This window comes from Ambystoma mexicanum, chromosome 4q (genome assembly GCF_040938575.1).
Source record: "Ambystoma mexicanum isolate Mex_15411 chromosome 4q, UKY_AmexF1_1, whole genome shotgun sequence".
NCBI classification, from domain to species: Eukaryota; Metazoa; Chordata; class Amphibia; order Caudata; family Ambystomatidae; genus Ambystoma; species Ambystoma mexicanum.
The window spans coordinates 1,049,295,064-1,049,316,252 of NC_090928.1; positions in this window are offsets into that span (position 1 = coordinate 1,049,295,064).

A 21,189-nucleotide genomic window follows, 5' to 3' on the forward strand; every position below is an offset into this window, starting at 1 on the left:
TATGGAAAGTGGTATATGTTCCCCAAATCCAGCAAATATGTTAAGTGCCAGTGATGTATATTTAACTGAAATATGAAGATTATTAAAGCTCTGGGCTCACTGAGAGGACAACGCGTAGACTGTGTGCGGTATGCTCTATACAAAATGGCCCAGGAAATAGGCAGTCGCCAAGAGGGGGAGCCAGGGATATCATGGCTGCGGGCGAGCTGAGTCATGGGGTTTGACTTGGCTCTAACCGCCAAACACGTGCTGAGCCAGGAAACGAATGGCTGTGTAATTCTGGAATGAAATATTCTACAAATCAAATAAGTAAGATCACGTAAATTGTTTGAGGTTGATAGACAGGGACAATGCCAGCCACGAATTCTTAGGAAGGCTTAGAGGGCAACTTAGAAGGTAGTTTCAAATGATCACACAATGGAGATTAGGAGTACTCCCAAACATCAGCTTTATGTTTTCATAGAATGCTCAAATTTCTAATGACCAAAATTCCAAAGTGTCACGATATACTCCAGGGAAACGCTAATATGTTCAAAAGCCTGCAAAAGCTACCAATGTTGGAAAACGATTGCCCACCTTTTGCCCTGTCGTCATGAGGGAGATGCAGATGGTGATGAAACAGTTCACAGAAAGGCTTCCAAGATTTAGTGCACAATCCTAGTTTTTGTATCCCGCTATTCTTGCACTCACAATAGTAGTTTTAACAATTCTGGCCTAAATCTCTCTTACCTTTTCTTTAAAAAATTCATGAACGAGTAGTCTATTCACAGCTCTCTTTTTTTCTTGACTCATATTCTCTCCTTCTTACATAATCTGGCTTTCAGCCTCTTCACTAAATGAGACCGCTCCCCTTCTTGGCTCAAACTCTTTCTTATCAACTTGTCACTTTAAGCTGTCATCATTACTTGCTGCTCTTATAGAGTTCTCAGCCTTGTTCAACATGATGGATCATGCTAGACTCATATCAACTATTTCCTCTTTGGGCATTGTGGGTACTGTTCTTCATTGATTTTCTTCTTGCCTTTTTGACTGGACCTAGTATGTGTCTTGGGTTGACCACATTTCTTCTACTTGTCCTCTTCATTATGGTGTTCTTCAATGCTCTATTTTTGGGCCCTGACTGCTCTCCCTTAACACCTTAACACGTTTTCCCCCTATGATAACATCTTCACTTTCAATCTGTCCTGACATTTCTATGCAGATGTTTTTCTCCTATACATTTATTTATCATTTTCTTCACTTCACCCTTTCCAGTTGTGGATGCTTAATCACTCCTTTCATTGTAATCCATCCACAAGTGAACATATTTGTCCTGCTTCTCCTTCACCTTCTATCCCCTCATTTGCTTCTTTTCCTACTTCTCATTGTCTTCTGTCGATGTCAGTTTGCAATTTTAGAATCCTCTTCGGACCCTCCCTCTATTTGTATTTTCAAATCTCTCATACTACTTGTACTACCTGCACTGACTGATTTATCACTACAACATCTCCAAGATATGACCCTGTCTTTCATTTCTGGACACTAAACTTTTAATTGCCACTCTTTCCTTTTCTCAACTTGACTATTGTTCTACTCTTCTTGTCGATTTTCCACCCTATGCTCTTGCTCTGCTTCGCTCTATCCTTAACTCTTCTGTTCAAGTTCTCTTTCATCTTCTTCACATGGCTCACGGAATTGGCTTCCATTTAATTACCATGCTCTATTTCATTTCCTCTGTTAACACCCCTTACCTGAAATGTCACATCAAATAGAGGTTTCCAGAGCCATTGGCTTAGCCCACAGAGGCTACTGCAAGACTTTACTGGCCGCCTAAAAATTCAGATCCATCTCTCCCATCTTATTGAAAACAAGGCTGCTATGATGATCTTTGAACATGTCACAGAAACCCTCCAAACATTGCGTTGGCTCCACCTAAGCAAGGCATTACTTTCAAAAACATCTGCATCATCCACCAGACTATTTGATAAATGTCCATCTGACTTACCTTCACCACAATATTAAACACTTTGACTTGCAATTAACAAGCTCCATGAAACACATTCCAAAGTCCTTCAGGAAGAAAAGAACAGGGAGAATAACCTTTGCACATGCAGGAAAATCTGTGGAAATAGCCTCAGCTCTTCCATGCAGAGGGAGGAAAATCACCCGAGCTTAAGGAAATGCCTGTAGACCTGGATCTTTAAACAAGCCTTTGACCCCTAAGTAGAGACTGGAACTTCCCTAGACGTTACAGTCCCCAAGAGACTTCTTCTAATTTCTGTCATACAATTACTCCCCGGCCCGCAATCCATCTGCCATACATTGCCACCTCTTCTATTGCTGAGATCTCTTTTGTGGAGAGCCTCTATTTCTACCTGGAGTTCTGTGTTCCCCTACTCTCTGGACTGAGGATTGTATGAAGGGTAAACTACTTTTCTGTGTAAACGTGGCCTTGTGTTGAGGGCCTCATGCCCTCCTACAGCAGTATAGGTGGTCCCTCCCTGTCCACTCAATAACACCTCTAACCTACCCCAGCTCCTACTGTCTTACTTTCTTCCAGCCTGTTGATGTTGCCCCCTGCCTTTCGTAGCACTTGAAGGCCTCCTGGTGATCAACTTGACCGGATACAGATAATGTTGTCATAATTTCCGTGCACATGCCAATCTGAAATATGTATCCATCCATTTGCCTTTTTTGACTACTGTAGCATTGGATATCACTTAGTGGCTACTTATTTTCCTTGTGAATGCCCATCATGTATGTTGCTTACATTTGGTAGGTGTGGTCCCGGCTCCTGTTTTGCTATTCACTCTTCCTGGGTTGACTATAAACTGGATCTTCACTTCCCAGGAGAGCAGGATAAAATGAGTGTGGTTGAGTGTCTCCTCTCCAATACAGTCCTCACAACATTCTACTATGTTAAACCATCCACACTGCATGTCACCATGAGTATAGCACTGACCTTGCTATTTTTGCATTCACTAAACAGTACCCTTTTCCTTGGCAGGAGAAGGGAGCGCCTTTTCTTTCATGGTCTTGTTTACCAGGATCTTCAAGTTATCGACTGCTAACCAGGCTTTATGCAGAAGCTGTGCTGTGGGTGCTGTCCTCCATTGCCATGGTCTAGCATTTGGCAATGGGTGGCTCACATTGCCATTTTGGCTGTATGCCGTTGATGTTCTCACCAGATCAGAAACTCCATGGTAATTCCACACTTGATTTTTATGGCCAAGCAAATAAATCTCTCTGTGGTTTAGATTTTCCACATCACAGTGTTATCGAAAATGTCATTTCATGGAATTTGGAAAGGGGTACCACTATATTCTAAAAGAGGGTAATGGCTTATAGATTTCCTGGACCTCACAAGTAAGGAGGAAATCAAAAGACATCCACATGCCCACCTTAAACAACATTGATCTTGCGCTACTCGCTTGTCTATTGAAAATGTCATACGTTCCTGTAACATCGTAGCTGATAAAAGCCCAGTTATTGATTATCTCTATGCCTGAGAGACGCTAATTTCCCAATGGAAACACACCTCTTATCCTCACCAAATGTAAGATAGAGGCTTTTCTTCTGAACAAAAATGTAACCTCTTTTCAACATGCCATTGGCAGATTAACAGTTTAACATATGACAAGTCTACACATGATGAGCCATTCTGGCCTTGATTTACAGTGCTATGGAAAAGGTTAAGGTCAACCTACCATACAGGTGAGGTGCAAGGTGTCATACATGATTCTCAAATCACTCATCACTTGTCTTTGCTTCAATTTAATAAGCCTTGAGGCCGTTCCCTAGTTTTCCTCGTGCCAAGATGTCTTCGGGTGATAGTGCGCCTTATAAGTGTGAATAACATAACGTAACATACAGCTTGTGTATTCATGCACTGGGGTTTGTAACATATTCCTACCTCATGGATCTCAACAACCTCCTAATTAATTGACACTTCGAGATCCAGATTATTTCCCTGTTGTGAGACTTGTTAAAGCCAAGAGATTGGTTATTGAGGTTTGATCTCATTGATGTACACCTGACAAGGGCAGATTTCAGAGCCGACATGAGTTTTCTCAATTTATTTGGAAAGGGATGATTTTTCAGTTCTCTTCTCTTCCTTTTGGGCTGTCTTTCACTCGTTGTTTTTCACAAAACCCCTCAGCGTGCCTGAGGGTGAAAGGCATCAAAACTTTGGCTTTAGTTAAATTGCATCCTGTTCAGGGAATGACAACTTCACTTACATTGGGTCATCCAAACATTTTAATCATCAGGCGTTTGATGAATCAGGAGAAGTAGGGTATGATATTGTCTGCCTGAAACCTCATTTGAGCAGGCTGGCATCCACCAAACGTGAGTTGAGCAGGGCTCTTCATCTCCTGGTTATATCATTGATAGGTACGCCTCTCTTTCTTCCGAAGGACACTTTTTGGGACCATTATTATTACAGCTTTCTCTAAAGGTTTAAAAATGGGGCATTCAAAACAGGCCTAAGCTTGTCAAGTTGGGGTCCTCTTACCATAAAAGCAAGGAGGGGATTGCAGTAATGGATACTTGGTATGGAAACATGACATACATGTTAGTGTCATCTTTGCTTGCTCCCCAGGTCTACCATTTGAAATTTGATGGAATTCCATGGAATAGAGGGGGACAATGTGTGGTCCTGTGTTGACTATGCAGAGATTCATGCAGGATACGTTGCAGTACAGTTTCCAAAAGGGTAATTGACACTTTTGTATTATGATGACTGCAAATGTTTGAGGATGCTTTTATGACTGAAAGTCGAAATACAGCTAATGAACTGTAAAGGTGAGTGAGCACATGCCCTCTTCAGGCGCCATGCCACCGTCAGTTCTAATATTGCCTGTGAGGAGAATGTAATAGCCATATTATTACTTTAGAACTGTTTAGAAAACGTATTGCTTTAATTACTGAACTTTTTTAATGGCAATAAAATGTGTCGCATTCGGTGGCAAACAGGCCCAAGCTTAGCCAGGCTCTCAATGAGAGATCCGGGCTGCTAATTACCCTGTCCACACCAGTACACAGGGGTGATAGCTTTTAACTCCATAGAGAGAGAGAGTTGGGGGTAGGGTGGAGAGGTAGAGAATGTGGGGTAGGGTGTGTTGTGGTAGAGAGAGTTGAAGTAGGGTAGGAGGGAAGAGATAGGTTGGGTAGATAGAGAGAGTGGGTGGTGGGGTTTGAGTTGAGAGAGTGGGGTAGGGAAGGTGGGCGAAGAGGAGAGAATGGGGTAGGGTGGGGGTAGAGAGAATGGGGGTCGGTTGGGGGTAGAGAGTTTGGGGGTAGGTTGGGTAGTAAAGGGTGAGAGAGTGGAGGGGGTGGGTGGATGTAGAGAGAGTGGAGAGGGTAGAGAGAGTGGTGGGGTTGGTGAGTGGGTAGGGTTAGAGAAAGTGAGGAGTAGGAGTTGGTTGGGGCATAAAACATGAAGAAGAAGGCAGACACAGAAGCCAACACTGTTGTCATTGCCAATGCATCTTTAACCAGTGTTAGCTCCAAAACGTTGTTCAATATACCCAGATTTGTAATCTCTTCGGATTTCTCGATAGTCATATATGCCATATACCCGATGTATGATAATAAATAACCTTCGCGTGTCTATCATGTCCTAAAAGTGTTGCATTGCTTGGGCGAAACATCTCATAGCTTCATACAAAGCTACTATGCTGACAGCACAGAGTTTAAATAACCTCTGTGGCTGGCAGTCAAATTTCCTCACGCGCGTCTGAACATAGTCAAATTGTATCTCAAATACGTCACTTCGTATTGATGCCAATTATGTGTTTATACCTCGCAACAAGTCCCAACGGAGCTTCAAAGCACTATAATAGCACCTATTACAATATTTACAGTGTTTAGACGAGGGTGGAATTCGATGGGAAGCGCTAGAGAACTATAGAGAGCAAGAGGATGTGGTACAGCAAGTACAGGGAAGTACTGGGGGTCAGGGAGAGAGAGGGGGTGTGGTAGAGAGAAGGAGTATGGTAAAGAGAGAGAGTGGGGTAGAGCGAGGGAGGAAATGTAGTAGAGGAAGGGAGGACATGTAGTAGAAAGAGGGAGAAACTAGTAGAGAGAGGGGGAAGAACTGTAGTAGAGAGAGGCAGGAAATGTAGTAGAGAGACAGAATGGTAGAGAGCAGTGAGTGTAATGGAGTGAGAGAGGAAGTGTGGTAGAACAAGTATGGAATAGAGTGTGCAGTTCAGAGAGAGGACGTGTAGGGTGTGAGGTAGAAAGAGTATTGTAGAGAGAGAGTGCAGCAGTTTATGGGTGTGGTTTAGAAAGAATGGTGTATGGTAGAGAGGGGGTGTTAGGGAAAGTGAGTGTGCTAGAGATGGGAAGCACTCTAGGGAGGGAGACAGAGTGTGCATTTGATAGAGAGAGGGGTGTGTGGTAGGAGAGAGAGGGTGTGTGGCAGAGAGAGCAACAACATATGGTGGAGATGGAGCAAGAGCATGTGGTGGAGAGGGAGCAGGAACATGTGGTAGAGGGAGACTAGTTAGACTGGGTAGACAGAGGGAGTGTTATAGAGAGATGGGTAGTAAAGTAGAGAGAGCGTAAGATATTGTGGTAGAGAGAGAAGGAATATAATGGGGAAGGGCAGTAGACAGTGAGCATAATTGTGTGATAGAGTGACGGATAAAAAGAGAGAGTAAGGGATTGTCGTAGGGAGACATGTAGGGAATGTTGTAGAGAGGGCACCGATATAGAGAGAGGAGTGTGGTAGGGAGAGAAAGTCTGGTGTAGAGTGTTACAAATGCATACAAATCTGCCTGCAACTATCAGTCTTGAGATGAAACTGGAGTGAGCTTTGAGGGACCATCTACATGTAATACAGAGATAGCCACTTTGGTATTAAAAGGTGAGGGCAGCCAGACAACATTTTAAAATTAATCGCCCACTATTACCTGTCACACCTGAACCAGCAAGATAAAGTTGAGGTAGATAAAGGGCGTACACATATGATATGATATCATATGATTAGTCATTTATAATGTGCCTGTACACAAGTGTTTCTATGCTCAACAAGACAAAGGAGGGAAGACAGAGGGAGGACAAGACAAACAATCTCACTAGGCCTTGTGTCATTCAGATCGTGCACATGCGAGAACGAGAAGTGCAAGGGGAAAGGGGGGTGCAAATGAGAGGGGAGGGGAAAACAGGGCAGCAATGCTCTGAGTAAGTGCAGCCAGAGCAGCACAGCTCTGGGTAGTGCAACAGAACAAGGGACTGTAGGGTTACACTTACAGTCCCTAAGTGCATGGTAGGCCCAGGGGTAGTGCAATGGTTAGAAAGGAAAGAGTCCTTTTGAGGAGGTCAGCAGGTAGTGGGACTTCTTGGCGATGTGAGGAGAGAAAGAGAGAGTGGAGTAGAAGATGACACCAAGGTTTATTGCCTCTCAGGAAGGTGAAGGAGGAGACCCAACGCAGACCGCCAGAGCGAGAGAAGGAAAGCAGTGGCAGGGGTCCCAATGAGAAGGATCTCTGTCTTACTGGCATTAAGGCAGAGATCGTTGGAAGCGCACCAATCATGAATTTCGGAACGACAGTCAGGAATGACCGAGCGAGGAGGCTAAGCGGAGCCTGAAGGAAAGCTGAGTGTCATCCACATAACACTGAAAGTTAGATGAGAAGGTAGAGATCAGGTTGGCAAAGGGGCCAAGCAGAGGTTGAAAAACCAGGGTGAGAGGATAGGGCCCTGCGGAAGGCCACAGGTAGAGAGAGAGAGATGGCAGAGAGAGATGGCAGAGAGAAAGGGACCAAGGTAGACCTGGGAGGGTCAGTCCAAGAGGAAAGAGGTGAGCCACACCAGAGACTGATCCATGATGCCCAGGTTCACACAGAGTCGATTGATCAGGATGACATGGTTGACCATGTTGAAAGCCGAGAAAAGACTAAGGAGGATGAGGACAGAAGAAATGCTGGAATCAAAGATAGAGAGCAGACCTTCACGGGTGTTCAGGAGCACAGTTCCGTGCCTCTGGCAGCTCTGAAGCCAGACGAATGATCATGGAGACAACCAATATATTCAGTGTGGAGAGTAAGCTGGGAGATGGCGAGCTTTTCCAAGGGTTTGCTCAGTAAAAGGGATGATGGAGATTGGGCGATAGTTTGCCGAGCAAGTAGAATTGGCAGACGGCTTCTTGAGAAGGGGGTGCACAAGCGAGTGCTTAAGGAGAAAGGGGAAAGTTCCAATGGCAAAGAGTGATTACAGAAATCAGCCAAGGCTGGAGCGAAGGTGTCAATACGGTCCTTGATGGTTCTGGAGGAGCAGGGGAGCACCTATTTGGAAGACACTTTCATAGATCAGACTTCTCCAGAAACCTCGTGAGGTGTTGTCAGAGAGAAAGTGGAGAAAGGAGGAGAGGAATAGATGCCCAAAGGGGGCCAAGAGAGCAAGAGGGGGAGGAAGAAGAGAGAGAGGACAGGATGTTCTGTGTTTTACCAGAGAAGTGAGAGGCCAAAGCCATACAGAGGGCCTGGGCGGGAACATGAGAGGTAGAGACTGCAACAGATTTGGCTAGTTCCTTGCAGATTTTAAAGAGTTAGACCATGATGTTAGATGCCGCAGGTAGGCAGTCTTCAGTGTGTGCTCTCTTCTTGGACAGGACAGAGAGTCTGTATTTCCTTAGGAGCAGGCAGTAGGCTGGTTTTTCAGAGGATGCGCCCAAAGCCCTCCACTTCCTCTCAGCCACCCTGCACTTGCTTTTCAGGATGGCGAGGTCAGAATCATACCAAGAGTTGCACTTGAAGGTAGGCTTCATCCAGATTCTTGTGACAGGGGCAAGGATGTTGAGGGTGTTGGAAATAGAAAGATGCAGATTAGAAAGGGCTGTGTCAGGGTGTGAGTCAGCCACAGGAGTAGGAGGTGCAGAGAAAGTAGAAGCAAAGGCATTCACTGACACACGCTTCATGGGCTGAATGACAGAGAAGGTAGGCAGCAGTGCTGGGGGTGCAGGTTTTTTCTGCCTGAGAGATAGAGAGTTTCAGATGTCCTTTCCCCCTGAACTGGTGCCGTCACTGGTGCTTGGATGACAACCTTATTTAGTTTCTTTCCCACAAGTTTTGCCGCTTCTGGGCTGTCTCCCTGTCCCGCTCCTTGATTCTGTTACAATGGTGAACTATTATACTTTGTATCCCCGGCCATGCCTTGGCTTCAACACCCACAATTTAATCTAGTGCTTTCTGGACCTCTTTTGGTAATCAGCTCTTTACGATAAAATAGAAAAATGGTAATGAATGGTCCCATTGCCCTCCTGTCTCAACTCTCCAGATTTCCTGTCACTTAAGAATTAACCTAACTGGGTCCTCATCATCACCCATTGTGCACTGTATTAAAGAATGTAAATCAGGGGTATCTAGGTACATCCTTCATAGGGCATCCTATACCCTGACCCTTACTTCATTAAAGGCTGCTCCATCATGTTCATTATCTGCAAGACTTATCACAGGGTACCTAGCCCTTGAACATATGTCCCCAGCCTGGTCTCCAGCTATGGTGACCAGTAAACTCTTAAGGTCTCCTAGTGCTAAGGCTACCCCTGCTGTTTGTTTTTCAAATTCATAGATCCATTTACTGGCTCTGGCTGTAAGCTGGGGAGAGCTTTAATAAAATCATTTTTGTCCATTTGAGGCCATCGCACATACTGCGTTATCCCTACTCCTTTATGAGTAAGAGATATCTGCATGTCTATTTTGTTCTCTACCCCTTTTAAAATATGCTTCTGATCTTGCATTGCCACCATTAAATCTGGTCTATTTCTTGGTCTATCCCTTCTTACTCCCTCCTGTGGTGGGGATAGGTTTCTCATTGGATCTTCTCCTTGATTTATTTCTTGTCCTGCTTCTTCATTATTTCTACCACCTTGATCTTACCTTTCATCTTCCTAACTTGTTCTACTTCTTGTCCCAGGACCGTCCATACACTCTCCCCATCATCTTTTTCAATACAAACATTTCTTATTGCCCCAAAGTTGAATCTAACCAAACAATCTCCTGACTTCCAATTCCCTATTTTCTGCACTTGTACCCTTATTTCTGGTGATACTTCTTCAGGTTCTTGTAACCTGTCTAACCTTTTCCGCAACACTCTTAACTGTTTATATCTGCTTGTGGATCCCCTGGGTACACTGATGCTACGGGCATGTGGATGGGTTATATGGAGATGGAGGTGCAAAAGCTCTTGAGTTCACCCCCTAGTTGCTAATCCCGATAATCCTGTTGTTGACACTCTCTCTCTACTATTGGAGGCTTACTTATAGACTGGATTTGTATACCCTACTGCAGGTTTAGGTGTTACGGGGTATATCCCCTTACATTGAATCTCTTTTTTATCGTCCTTATCTTCCATATCCTTGAATAATCGCCAGAGAGCTAGCATCTATTTTCTTTTTTGTAATTCTTTCCCTTTATATTTTCCTGCTAAAAAGATGGAAATGTTTTCTAGCATGTTTCTGTATGGGAGCCCAGATCTGGCCAAGAGCAGGATATTCCCCCTTCCTTTGTTTTCAATACCCATTGTTTATGATACTTGTTTATCCTGTCACAATACAGTGGCAGGGCCCTATGCATGTGTTTTATTGGGGTTTCTTCCCCCATTATGTTGCGTGTGTCCTTAATGCTTCACTTAGACCTTACTACAATGTTGTGCATGCTGGTGCTTGTTACACAAAAATACAAATCAACACACTTTTTCCCCCATCCCCTTTATTCTTTTCCACTTTGATTTCACTCACACATACCGCGACTCATCCACCTTCCTTCCTTTTTTTTTTACCACAAAAGACAGCAAGAGAAAATATACAAAAATAATTGACTAAAATCCAGGCCCATTCCTTATACCGAGCCACTACATATTTTCCTTATGTCCTTGTAGTATCAACTTCACAGCTTTTTTAATATGATGAGGATCCCATTGCTTTTATCATCATAAAAGAATAATGCGTGGCACTACCTTCTCAACCAATTATGGCTGAGGATCCCTTACTTCTCAGTTTTTATACGCTGATGCTCCCTTTCCTCTGAGTCTTTATACGCTGAGGCTCCCTTTTTCTGTTACAAAAAGTAGAAAAACAGAAATACGGAACAATTTCAATACATAACCCACCTCCTATGCAAGATATACCTTAACACATCACCTAAAATCCTATCCAATCTATGCCATAACACATCACCAAAGATCCTATTCAATCTATTGACCTCGTACTTCATTCAGCATACTATCATACATACATGTCCCCTTGTTGTTATCACTTACAATAGTATAATCACATGTGCATGTTCACTCGAGTTGTCCCCAGTTATGAAGTCCCATTACTGGCCTGTCTTTCTCTCTGGAGCCACGCCCTGCTTCAGTGAGCGGAGAGGATTTCTTTTAAAATGACTCCTACTAAAACCGTTCAGGAAACACATGTTTTTTATTTTGGGGACCGGACCCTGTAGATGAGCGTGACACCTTCCTGGTGACTGGCCTGGGCTTTCGCATATTATGGGGGCAAAACTGAGATAATGCCGGGACGTCACCACTGTAAGGGTGGCCCTAATTATAAGGGTGTTCCTAATTACGCTCACACCTGAATAAATACAGCCCTCTAGGGAAGTTAGGCTAAACATCTATCGTTCAAGGTTAACAAGTTTAATCCTACAAAAATGAGGATGGTAGCAAAGAACTCTGCTGCCTGGATGGTCTTCTTCTGTCCCTCATCTGTTCATTTCTCCTCCCACAGTGATGCCAGGCAGATTTTTATAGACTCCTGGCTTGCTGCAGTTGTGTCACTGGATACGGGCCATGGCTCCATCCCAAACCATCCTTCTTCCCTTCAAGGGATGTTCCAAAGCCTTCCTTTCTTCATTGTCAGCGTTTTCTGTCAGAACATGCTGCTCTACATTTTGCAACCTTACATAAAAACACACTGCAGCTCTGCAGACTTTTACAAACTTTGAGGCCCAGACCCAGGTAAAACTAAACTATTTTGTATACACAAGTTTCATTAATTCTCTCTATATTTCACTAATTCTACTCATGTTTTTCATCTGGTCCTATAATCTCCTTTAAACTTTATTTTTATATTTCTGCATTCTGTGTACCGAGCCTGTAAATCCCCTAGTCATAGAACCTTGACGGACAGTAAACAGTTGGTGAGTTACTTCATGCTGCACAAACACCACGAAAGCCTGTAGTCTATTTTTAGCACAGGCTGCATTCTTTCCAGGAGAGAGCTTGCATCTACCATGCTAAGACTTTTTAAATGCATAGGATTTTCTTGTTACAAATATATCCAGCTAATAGTTAATTGTATTTTATATTTGAACAATAACTGCCTTCTTCAGTGCCTGCCCATGTCTGTGTATATGATTATATTTGCATGAGAGAGCTTTCCCAGTGCCCATAGTGCTTAAAAGAGGTCTTGCCTAATTCTAAAGTGCTTGGAGGTGTGAGTGGACCCTACTTCCTTCCCAACATTGTTGAGATCTCTAAGAAGGAGAAGTTGAGACAAGGAGAGAAGAGGAGACGTTGGCTTATTCAGAGAGGAAGAGGGTGACCTGGCCAGGTGGCCTGTAGATGGTGGCCACAGTTAGAGAGAGACCGAAAAACACTCAGGGAGGAAATTAATTTTGACTTCCTAGTTTTACCTTAAGTGTTATTTTGGAAATGTTTTAACACACATGAACACTTCATGGAATCCACTTTTTCAGCGTGGAGACTGTTTATTATTCAGGTACCATTTAATGTGTGGCCTCAAAGAACATCTCTTATGAAGGAGCCCTCATAGCAGATTGGGGTGTGCGGATCTTCTGACCATTTAGGAGTAACCTTGGGCCGCCAGCACCCACAACCGAATGCAGTCACCAATATGTCTGTGGATTCTTTCAGCAGTTGTTTAGGGCATGTCCTGACACATTCTTGCATTGTGTCTTTCAGGATCCCACAGATGCAACCCTCCAGCCACACACAATAGAAACACAGGTGACAGCATCTGACCAGCAGAACCGCACGGAAGGTAATAACCCGTTTTGGGTGTCAAATAGAAAAGAGTCTCAATTCACCAATTGAAAAGACTGTCGAGATGTAATGTTAATGTTTATGTAATTTAATTAAGTTATAACTAAATCACTAAAAAAAACAATGAATGTAATCAACCAAATGAAAAAGCATGACCTCATGAATATAAAACCTACATTGGTTTTCTTTACCTCAGGTATATGGGATGACGGCTTCCCAGACCCCACCCATTTCATGATCTCATCGAGACAGGCAAAAATCACTGTCCTGAAGAAGATGATGAATCACAATCATCGAAACCGGTCGACCTCTTTTTAACCAAGGATATCCCAAGAAATCAACCAGGGATACCCCTATATAAAAAAGATCAAACAACATCTTGTTGTGGAGGAAGTCTTTTTTCCCCACAAAAAAACGTTGTTTTATGGACTCCCATACCAAAATCTAATTGGAGTGGTAAAATATGAAGTAAAATATACCACAAAGGTAATAATGGATAACAATCTCGAAAAAAGCCAGATTCAACCAAAAAAGACAACCATACGGGAGAGTACAACAACCGAAGGGTTTCTTTGAAATCCTTTTTAACAACCACCAAGTGATCCATGACTTGGGGACCACACACTTCTCACGAAGGTCAATAAAAGAAAAAAGGTCCCATGACCTATGAAACAGTTCCTCTTTGAAATGTGGCCTCAAGCTCCTCTGAGACACAAACTTCCAGCCTTACTCATAAATGGGCAGAAGATCTGTACACCCCAATCCTAAGGACAGAAGCCCACATATGCTATGAGGGCTCCTTCATAAGAGATGTTCTTCGAGGCCACACATTAAATGGTACCTGAATAATAAACAGTCTCCACGCTGAAAAAGTGGATTCCACGAAGTGTTCATGTGTGTCAACACAGTTAGAGAGAGGCCAGGAGAGATAGAGAGCCTGCAGACCAGGCATTCAAAGGAGCAGTAGGCCTGCGTAGGGACGACACAAGATCAGGAAAGATCAGGGCTACTCCACCTCTTGGACGGTTGCTTCTGGGTTCAGAGAGGATCTTGTAGCCCACAGGGAGGAGAGTGTCAAAACCTGTGGCAGAACTGGCAGTAAACCATGTCTCGGTGAGATCGAGGGCATCCAGGTCAAGGTCTTTGAGGAGGTGACAGATCTTTGACAGCAGAACGAGAGTTCAGAGTAGCGACATGGAGCAGGTGGCCACATTTGAAAGACTTCCGTGGAGAGGTACAGGCTTGAGGTACACCCTGCAGAGGTGTAAGAGCAGCCCGAGGGTGGGCAGAGGAGGAAGTTGAGGATGCCAGAGAGGTGGTGGTAGAGTAGCAATAGAAGGGAGGAAGTTAATAAGATGCAGGAAACGCCTTTCAAAAAGGAGGTGATTGGGCTGAGGGCCCTGAACCAAGATTGTGCTAATCCGACATTAGTGATGGTCTTGGAGGAGTGGAAGAAACCCAAGAGGACTTCCCACCTAGTGCCACCATTAATGAGAGAGGAGGAGAAAGGAAAGAGAAAAGAGATCATATGAGGGGACTATAAGTCTGCAGAGGGGACGACAAAGAGGATGTCAGTGAGAGTCTGCCTGGCTGAAGCACTAGTGTAGTTATCTATGATAGGGAGGCCTAGGTTGGAGACCAGGATATCTCTCTTGAACTTCTTCATCCTGACTTAGTGAGAGGGATAGAGTAAGAGATAGAGTAGCAGTTACAGAAGATGGGAGAGACAGAGAGCACCATAGAGGCTGTGAAGGTAGGTGGAGGAGAAGGGGGTGAGAGAAGAGAGAGAGAGAGACGTACAGCACTGTGGCACAGAACTCAGAATGTGCAGGGAGAGGAGCCGGGCCAGGGTCACAACAAAGAAGACACAGGAGGAGAACAAGTAACTCACCACAATGAATGGCAAGCCTTGTGGGGGGCATGGGGATCTAGGTGGGAACCAAGAGAGAACCAGCAACAATGCCACAATTACCAGAATCCCAAAACACAGAGATTCGACTTCCCGAGAAGGGCTAAAAAAGGCACGTTTCTTAACACAGCACACTACAATACACCCTGATTCGACTTTCCTAGAAGAGGAAAAGGCTATGTTTTTGAGGACAGCACAAATCAACACACCCAGACTCGACTTTCACCAGAAAGGGGAAAGAGGCTATATTTTTTAGCACAATACAGCACACCCAGAATCGACTTACCTGATCAGTCGCAGCAGGTCGTCGGCTGCAGGCTACGTGCTACCCAATGGCAACACCGGTAGACACCATTGGAGCTGTCCTTAGCCTCTGATCCTTGGCCGAGGGGGCTGCCAAGGCAGGGGAGGCCTTGGGTGGCTGATTTAAAGGGCCCGCCTGCAAATGGGAGCACATTGGGAGAGATAGAGGGGGAGGGCTACCAAACAAGGATGCAACTGGGACAAAGAGGGAGGAGCATGCACACACACGCTGCAGCGTGAGAATGCAACCTCTACAAATGCACAGTACTGTGCTGATACTCAGTAACCCAAGAGACCTTCCTAAAGTAAACACTGTTAATTGTAACCTACGCAGAAGAAGTTAGAAAAGCTAGACAGACACACTCATAATGTTCATAGATGGACCCCACTTTATCCAGCTCTGCATAGCATAACCTCAGAGCGTAGTACATACCTTAATCCCTGATTTCTATTAATTGTGAGGCAATATATCCTGAAACTCTGCACATGAACGTACAGATTGACCTATTAAACTAACATGTGCATGCCTCCAATAAGTTTTGGAAAGACTACAAGCCATGCTGTAACATTCCACCCCATACAAAAAAGGTTGGCCTAATGGAAATGGCACACTCAACTCACCCACAAAGGTTTGACATAACTGAGCTACCTTCTCTGGAGTTTTCATCCTCACTCGTAATTGCATTCTGTGGGTACACCTTGCCTTTGACTAAATTTACTTTTGAACTGCAAGTAGTGCATACTTTCATTGACTGCCACTGTAAAAAAATGCTGACAACACATACCTTTTTCGTCCCAATAACTTCCTCACGTTGGTTTTATGCAGCTAACAAAGATATTGCAAGTTTTAGTGTAAAGGTGAATAAACTGTGAGCTCTATGTGTTAGTTTTAAGAGGCATCGAGGCACCCGGTGGCTGAGATAATCAGATATCTGACAGTGGAGAACCTGCCACTGGAGAGAGATGTCAGCTTCATAAAGAAACACGGGACAAAGGACAGAGAAAGAGGAGGAAGTAAGCCGTGGCACTGGTCAAAGCAGCTGCTGAGTGCTGGTGCAGTCAGACAAACATCAGTGCAGTGATGCACCAATCAAGTAACTGTGAGGGAAGGTGGGGGTACACAAGATTACATGGCAGGAGACAAAAGAGGGGGAGTGGGGATGGAAGCAGTTGAAAACCAGTGGCTATGGATGCTTGAATTGCTCACACTACCTACCTAAATGATTGAAATAAGTGACCCCATTGAGTCTCCCTGAAGCACAATCTGGCAAGGCAACCCTGCATCTCCCTGCACTCGACTTTCCACCACCTAGCAAGAGCCTACCTTGCTGCCCTGCTCACCTGTTTGCAGCGACTCAGCATTGCCCTTGAAATGCCGGCACTGCAGGCTGGTAGCAGTTTCATTTCTGTGACAGAGCGCTCCTCACTTGTTACCTGTTGACTGCTTCTATTTACAAACTTGTGGAACCACAATGGGGGCAGCCTTTACACCAAGCCTTGCAATTATTTACATGGCCGCGTTTGAAAGAACATTTGTATTCAATGAGATAAACCCATTTTTGAACAACATCATTAATCGGAGAAGATATATAGATGATGTGATCTTCATCTGGCAATGGGATCATACCACATTAGAGAGTTTTCATACTTGGATCAACTCTTGTAATGAATCCATAATATTTTCTTTGGAAGCAGATACCAATTCAATCAACTTCCTTGATCTCACAATACAGGCGAACGATGACCATCTAGTGTATACTTTATTTTAAAAGGACACAGATGGAAATACTTTACTTCACTACAAAAGCAGCCATCCCCAAACCTTCTAAATGGGCAATTTTTGCAGCTAAAACGCAACTGCATGGAGAAAGCTGAATTCCGCCAACATGCACAGGAGTTGGAAAGTAGACTACTAAACCGAGGCTATCCGAAAAGGCTGATAAAAAACAACTATAAAAGGGCACTTAATATTCCCAGGGAAGTCCTCCTCCAACCTAGAATTAGGAGTGAAGACCAGGACACCATAACGTGTGTGACCACCTTTTGCCCGGACACCACAAAAATCAAACAAATCATCAATAAATGTTGGCCACTCGTTCAACTTAAAATTGCAGATGAACCTTATCCCTACAGGGCCTTGAAACGCTCAAAAAACATCAAAGAGTTTTGACACAAGCCAGACTGACAAAGAAATCATCTAGAAATACTCTCTGGAACTTAAGAGATCTGAAGGGGCACCATCCATTCGGTACGTGTTCCGTATGCAAGTTCACAGACAAAATCAGGAAAGTTTATGTATCGGGCAGAGATTGGGCACTTCGACACTTCTCTAACTGTAAGAGTACCAACGTAATTTACATCATTGACTGTCCCTGCGCTCTCCGGAATGTAGGGCAAACCACCAGAATTGTACATAAACGGATAATTGAACACCGTTTGAGAATCAGGTGCAAAAACCACACTGCTCCACACTATATAGAACTACAGCACAACCAAGATGACATGAGGTGGTGGGTGGCAGACAAAGTGTATGGAGACACCAACATTGGCAATGCACTCAACTACAAAGAGGAATGGCGGGTCTTCAAACTGAATACTATTGACCATCGTCTCAATGAGGCAAGTATTTCTGCCCCTTACAGATAGAGCAATTTTTTGCATTACACCCTTTTTCTTTCCCCCGTCTAAGTAACCTACAAGGGTTTTGCTGCCCCTTCCTAACACTGTGCAAGCAATCGCCATCGAACTTGCATCACATTCCAAGCACGCAGGGTACTCTTGTTGACCGTACTTGAGACAGTTAATCCATGCCATGCATGCCATCTGTATGTTATGAACACGGCCTGGGCGTGCTACACTATTATGAGGCGCCCTACAAACGGGTCGATTTCTGCTTGATTTGAATTTCCCTACCTTTTTCAACCTGCACTTTTGAGTGCTCACACCATTTACAGCAACAAATAAATCATGGTTTCCAGTTTCTATGACTACACCGACACAGAAACCACTCATGGTGTACGGTTTTGGAGCTGCATGAGACTAGCAGCTCCCGCTTTGAGGTAAATTCTCTCCCAGGCATCCGTCATTGGGACGGTGCACTGGCAGCTATACAGACTTTCGCATGCCCACAACATTTATTGTGGACCACCCGGATCGACTTCCGACTGATGTTCCCCGAGAGGAACAATTCATGGCTCTCCCTTTTTCTCTGTGTCCCGTTCATTCAGAAACTAACAGACGCGAAAAGCAGATTGGTAACACGGCACACAGCCACCCGCCTCCCTGCTGCATTCACCTTTCCTGAAGTAAATCTTTTACCTCTTTTCTGCTCATTTGATTGTGTCACACCCACACATGGGTTAGTCCACAACGTGGTATGTGGATCTAATACTGTGTCTGACATTCTTGCCGTTTTCCCCCAAAGCTCATCTCACAACCTCCAAAATCCGACTCTCCAGATTTATACAGAGCATTATGAAACCGTTTCCAACTCTGATGGAATCCTGCAACCACTTGAAGACACTACCTCTATTTGGGTGCTACTCCCACACAAGGGACCTTCTACCAGGTCAGTGGTGCCAGAACAGGCATTGCATCTATCCGATCATGCCTTCTCAACTTATGTTTGTCTTTCTTAATGAACCTCTTCCCCACACAGCCCTGTTTGTATGTTCTAGCCAGGCAACCCTTTAACAATAGCTTCCATGCTCTCTTTTCCTTAGAGACACAGTCCTAGGCCCAGAAGAAGGCAGCCTCTACTGCATGCCGAAACATCCTTGGATGAAGACCTCATTGCCCCTCTGAAGTCCATACCACGCCATAAGGAAATCATTTTCCAACATCAACCTGGGACTGGTCTTCCTTTATTCTGTGACCATGGATTGGTCACGTTTGAACTTGGAGCACAACCACTGATTGGTTTATTGCCAATGATTGTATTACAGTTAGACACACATATACTTTGTTCTGACTGCATTGACTATTGCTCTATGAGTTGCTCACATGATAAGCTTCATTCATGTATTCATTGACTGTAGTGAAGTGTTCAATCCACATCTGTTTTCAACAGAATTTTTGTATTCTTTGTTTTCATATTTATTGTTTCACAGTGTATTCACCAATGTGTGTGTTTGTGAATTTTTTGTTTGTAGGAATTATGTTTTAATATATGTGAAAAAGATTAACTCTTCACAACTTGACTGGAAAAATAAATAAATAAATAGTGGCTACAGTCTGAACTGCTAATTGAAAAAAAATTAATTTGTAATGTTATATATGTGTGTGCCAGTGGAGTTAAACCAATACCTTTGGTACTGCCCTGTTGTTGACCTGGTTCTTCCAGGGCCCCGTCAGGGTTCATTTTGAGGCAAATCGATTGTAGGCCATTGTTTTGTGAACATAATATATACTGAGACCAAGAGTACGATATAATTGTACCAGTGGAAAGACCACACCCTACTGTTTCATAACATGTTACCTGTTAACATCGTCTGTTAGATTCTATGCATACAGTATGCTGGCAATGGCAACTATTCCACCCACCATCCACTGGCATGTAAAACAGGTGTCAGAGCACAGACATATACCTGACGTGAGAAGGTATAATATGACCAAATCAGTAAACTGGTCCTGGGCACGTCGCTGGCCATATGGTACAGTATGTACAGTCCTTTTCAGACTCACTGACCCGCGCCTACCCGTGCTGCAGAGAAGGGACTTTTTAGGTACAGATTGGGTTATCCCTGCCTTGCTTACAATAAAAATAACTGTTCTTGACACGCGCCCACTCTCTATCCCGCCGCTGCGAGAGTGTCACCCACAAATTATCCCGCCCCATGAGAGTGCCTCTGGCCACAGTGCTGCAATATAAACCACGTAATATTGACTACATGTCAATGTTTCTGGTAAGTGACTACATCGAACGGGTTCTGAGGGAGGACTACCACAAGCAGGGAAAGCGTGAGCAGCACAGCCTTACTTCTCTTCCAATGCAAAAGGAAAATGGCTGCTCTGGGGAAAAAGGCACATACTCTACAGCCAATCACATTCTACTGACATCACAACATACTGCACAGCAAATCAGGTACTGCTTGCATCGGACAACACTGGACACCCAGACACACAAGCAAGTAGTGGACTTTAAAGAGACATTTTGGAAAAAATGTATCTTTAAGAGTCTTGTTTATTTTTAATACAAAATGCACTACAATATATTGCATAACTTTTAAGCTGTAGTAAATATGTTTTAAAGCATCAACAAGTAATATCGCTTTTTATTAACATTAACATATGGTGGCTGCATTTTTGGAAGTAAAAATGGCTGACAAATTCGGCACACAATACAAATGCAAGTAAAGAGTGCATAGGGATGTGGTTTTGGTGTTTGGAGATGGGTGGAAATGGGCAGAAAATCATATAGATTTGACTACGAGATGGGCGTGAAATGGGTGGGACACATAGCCAAACAACACAATTCCATCCTCATATGTCATCTGCGTTGAAAAGCATCAGTGACCCTCATTCAAAGCCCCTATTTTAAGCTCTTATGTTAAAGCTCTTATTTAAATGACATTAGTTTTGGCTCAAAGGTAACGCTTTCAGCGCCACCTAATAACCAAAACTAAAAAAGGACATGGTACACATAGCCAGAGATGGAGGTGTTGGGCGGTATGTAGTGGGATAGGGAGTGTGGAGGGTAGGCAGGCACACATTTTGGGGAAAGGGAGACGGCATTATTTGGGCAGACTGCAAATTCAAGATGGCAGATGGTGATATACACCCACTGGCTACAGAAGGATGGAGGCAGTTACAGGTAAATCGTTCCATGCCATCTGATTGGATGGCACCTCTCCAGGTTGCTAATTTTAATGAATCTTCCAACACAACTAATGGCCCGAGAATTAATCATTGCCAGCACTCTCATCTAGATTTGGATTCGATGTCAATAATGAGGCGATATTTAATGTTTACCTCTGATGTCAGCTCTT